General features: G+C 47.3%; 1 protein-coding gene across 1 annotated transcript in view; it reads right to left on the reverse strand.

Annotated features, from left to right (window-relative positions):
- Positions 1 to 3,114, reverse strand: part of kifc3 (kinesin family member C3) — a 33,641-nt gene extending 30,527 nt beyond the window's left edge. Inside the window, exon 1 of the mRNA XM_020602661.1 lies at positions 2,839 to 3,114. The gene's annotated coding sequence lies outside the window, so the exon portion shown is untranslated. The remainder of the gene's footprint in view (positions 1 to 2,838) is intronic.
- Between the last annotated feature and the right edge of the window lie 1,428 nt (positions 3,115 to 4,542).

Genomic DNA, 4,542 nt, shown 5'->3' on the forward strand with positions numbered 1-4,542 from the left:
CGCTGCTCCTCCCCAGCTGGCTGCTGGTTAACTGCACGTGGACTGAACGTGTAGCTACTGTATTTGGCTTTACAGGCCATAGCAGCAGTCAGTGTGCACACAGGGAAGAGGCAGAGCTGGAGAGAGAGCTGTGCTGAAATCAGTCCCTATATAACGGACACGCCGAGCAGTACATTCACACATTAACAGTCATCACTAACAGAGCAGGAGCCGCTCGGTCGATGTAGCAGCTCGACCTGCTGCATTGCCGTCAATACAAAGCATCGTCTATTCTGCAACGTTCGGTATCTGTCACTTGAGATTTACGAACTCAATTCATCCACTATCCACAAGAAGACACAACCACAGCTGAGACACACAAGGAAAACACAGCAGCACGCTGACATTTCTGAGGAGGAAGTGATGTGGCGTTAACACTCCGTCTGTCTGTTGCGATCAAAAGGGACACGCACACCTGTAACCACGGTAACTGTACACAACAGAGATGGAGATGGGCATAACCATGGTACCTGTAGACACAGACAGAGAAAGCTGTAACCACAGTAACTGTACACAGAGATGGAGACGGGTGTAGCACCTAAATATTAAAAATGCAGGATAAAAATGTCCCTGATGAAAAATAGGCCAATGGGTCTTTAGTCTGTGTGACAACAGCTAAAAAAAAAAAAAATAATTCACACGAATCATTTGACTAAACTCTACAGCTCTGTCAAAGGGTTCAAACTACACAAGGTACCAAATGTCCTTGGAGCTTTACTCAGAACTCAGATGTTCAGTGGGGCGGACAGTTTTACAGCACATCTATCCGACAGTGTTCCACACTTTCAGGGTCAGCTGTCCATGTGATTAGCCTGATGAAAACTACCTAGCAACTGGGCTGAAAAACTTGAGCTTTTGCTGCTTCTACGTCAGTAAAACATCTGACAGGCGCTTCCCCTGTGATGTGGCTGCAGCTCTGCCTCGGGGACCAATAAGGAACAAAACCTGCAGACAAAACCGGAGTCTATTTATGGAAAGTGTTGCGTGGAGCGGTCAGCCTGCGCAGGCTCCACCCTGCAGGCCGAACAACCACACTGATGGTACTGTCATCATCAGTGCACTGAGTCAACTCACAGCACTGCACGGACAGGAAACCAGAGAGCGTGTCTACATGAGCACGGAAGCACACAAGTCCTGCCCAGCCTCTTCAGGAGGAAGTTTAAGGCTTAATCTTGGGTCTAGGGTTGGGATTGGGTTTTTAATAATACAGAAGTTAGAGCTGGTGGTGCACCTCTGCTCCTAGAAAGACATCAGCCAACCAACCCGGCACAGGCCCTGGCAGAGAAATGGGCCACAGGACACAGTCAGGAGCCAACAGATGCCAAAAAAGCTCCCACGGGGAGTCAACCATCACCGTTTGGGCATCTCACAGTGAGGAACCCACATAGTCTCTAATGGATGGCTCTGATTTAGTGCTGCATTGATTAGTCAACACACTGATTAGTGAACCCACAACCGACTAGTTTAATAATCAAAGAATCTGTTAGTCATTATTGAAGCAAAAGCCTCAAATGCCCTGGCTCCAGCTCCTCACGTGCGTTTTCTCCTTGTGTCTGCTGTATCACAGTAAACAGCGTCTCCTCGGGTCTGGACTGTGTGTCGGACAAAACAGGACGCACGAAGAAGGCACCGTGAAGTCTAGGAAGCTGTGACTTTTTTCACTGTTTATAGATTTTATAAACTCTTATTAGTCGCCCTACAGACGATGAATCAAGTCAAAGCTACTGTATCACACATCTGAAGCTGTGAGGTTCTCACATGAGAGATACCGCTGCATTTCTATAACTCTGATATCCCCGCGTTTTGACCTGTTAGTCGGACAAAACAAGACCTCCACCTTGGACTAGATTACATCTGCACAGATGAGTCAATTAGTGACAGAAAACTACACAGTATTCTGATAAAAGAAGAATCACTGGTCTTCAAGGAAAAATGTCAACTGTTTGTTGGTGTCAGGTTCTTAAACTTGTGGTTTTCGTGCTTGTTGTCTCACAGTGCAGCACACTGAAGCTTCTGGACCAAACATGAAGCCACCACCCCAAGCCCACCTCCAGACCCAGGCCCAGACCCAGGCCCAGACCCAAACCCACCTCCAGACCCAGACCCAGGCCCAGACCCACCTCCAGACCCAGGCCCAGGCCCAGGCCCACCTCCAGACCCAGACCCAGGCCCAAACCCACCTCCAGGCCCAGGCCCAAACCCACCTCCAGAACCAGGCCCAGACTCAGACCCAGACCCACCTCCAGACCCAGGCCCAGGCCCAAACCCACCTCCAGACCCAGGCCCAGCCCTGTCTGATGGGGTTACTGTGGTAATGCCACACGGGCTGGTCCAGTATTGAAGCAGGACTGGACTGATGAAGTCACTGTTTGTTATTACTCGACATAATTTCTCTGCTTCTCACTCTTTGTAGATTTAGTCTTGTTGGGTTTCTGGACTCACCAGACACTGACAAATTACCTGTGTGTCATTATTTTGGACGATATTTACGAGGAGGCTAAATACTGATGCATGCGAATGTAATGCCAGTGTGTGCGCGTGCGCGTGCATTGACCAGGTGAGGCCGGGCTCTTTTGTTGCAGCTGAAAGAGACGAACACGCGCGTTGAAGCGGTAGAAACTGCTGGACGCGGACACACAAACGCACTCGGTCAAACACAAGCTGCGCCGTTTCTGCCCCACAACAGCTCAACAACATGGCAGGGACGAAAACATCACCCCCACAAAGCACCAGAACCAGGCTCTGTGCGGCAAAACTCTTCAGGAACACCAAGTTTGGTTCCTCCAAACTTTGCCTCACCTCTGGTCCCAAGCTGCGACTCCTCTTCCTCCTCGTCGTCTTCGTCTTCTCGCCGGTTCCTCACAGTGAACTCCTCCCAGTTTGACTCGGCCACAGAGTCCAGGTGTTAAAACATGAATTAAAGGTTAACAATCGGCTGTAGCGGTGGTCACGATCCAGTTTTCCTGCGGCGGAGCGTGCGTGTACCACCCCGCTGTCCCGCCGCCTGCGGGGTGACTGTGCTGCCTTCACGGACTGTCGGACAGTTTGCAGTCTTGCTGGGTGCGCATGGGCGAGGGAGGTACGTTTATGGGGGCGGAGCGGGGTGACCATCATGAGGGTTAGATCCCAAAACTCACATTGGGGAAGGTAAGACTTTGGCATTTACTCTGCGATTTAAAGTAAGGTTTCAAAAACGTTTCCGAGTTCATTTTACTCAGTGAACTGTGATCAGTGAAGCAACATTCGGACTGAAATCGCTGAGTGTGGTGTTGGCAGATATTTTCCTACAGTGCAACTGAAATGCAGGAGCTGCTCACAGCTGCTATGGTGCACGTGGTGTCACATCTCCACACACAGCTCATTAAAACTCTGACACACTTCAGGGACAAACACCAAAAGCCCCTGCACACAACTGTCCAGGAAAAAGGAACAACACAACAGCTCCTCAGTTTGATTCAGGGAAGCAACAAGTGAGTTGGGACAATCTCAGGATGATCCGAGGGCCCCCACGTTTTATCTGTGGTCAGAGATTGTAAAACCTCCCCAGGGAGAAGATCATCATGTCTTCAGATAAGATTAAGTTTTGCTTAAGTAAAACAACTGATAACATCAGTGTAGAAATAGTTACAACTAAACATCCTGCATTATTAGCATTAAAATTGATTTAATATATCAAGAGTTAAAGTACATGGCATTATTAGCATTAAAATTTAATATATCAAGAGTTAAAGTACATGTTATACACAATGATCAGATTCATAATCATATAGTGTATGTGGTTGGATTAAAGATGCTGGGGTCTGGCTTCATCTACAAAATACATGCACTCTATCATTAATCTGAATCTGCAACATAAGTAAAGCTTTAAAACAGATGTAGTGCAGCAAAAGTACGATAGCAGCCGAATGTAGAAATACATAATGTAGTTACATTTCTGATTACTTTTACAGCAGTTTGTCAATAAAGACATCATTGAGATTGAACACATCGACACTGGCGCCCCCCAGTGGCCGTATCATAGCAGAGTGTAAGACAACACTGGAGCTAGTTTTTCTTTTAGCCAACACACGCTGCGTTTTCATTCTTGTGGGGACTTTACACTGACTTACACTCATTTCCTGTAGACCTATTCTAACCTTACCCATAACTACGACTTGCCTAACACCTAACCTTAACTTGACCCTAACCTTAAATCATGTTGCCACCCTAAAATTCAGTGATTTCCAAGTGATGGCCAAGTCCCCACAATGCAAGTGTGTTAACAGGTTTCGGCCCCCATAATGTAAGTAATACAAAGGTACACACACACACACACAGCAGGCCAATTATGAAGTGTAATTTACAAACTGAATTGTGTTTTAACATGTTACAACACGTCAGTACATTAAACCTCTGTCATCTTCATCAATAGGCTCCAATAGATACTTAGTGTTACACACTTCTTCTTCCCCCCTGAAATCAGTGCGGATGATGTGTCCAGCAGCAGCTTTCAGCTCAGCTGAT

This window comes from Monopterus albus, unplaced genomic scaffold, assembly GCF_001952655.1.
Source record: "Monopterus albus unplaced genomic scaffold, M_albus_1.0 scaffold57.1, whole genome shotgun sequence".
NCBI lineage: Eukaryota > Metazoa > Chordata > Actinopteri > Synbranchiformes > Synbranchidae > Monopterus > Monopterus albus.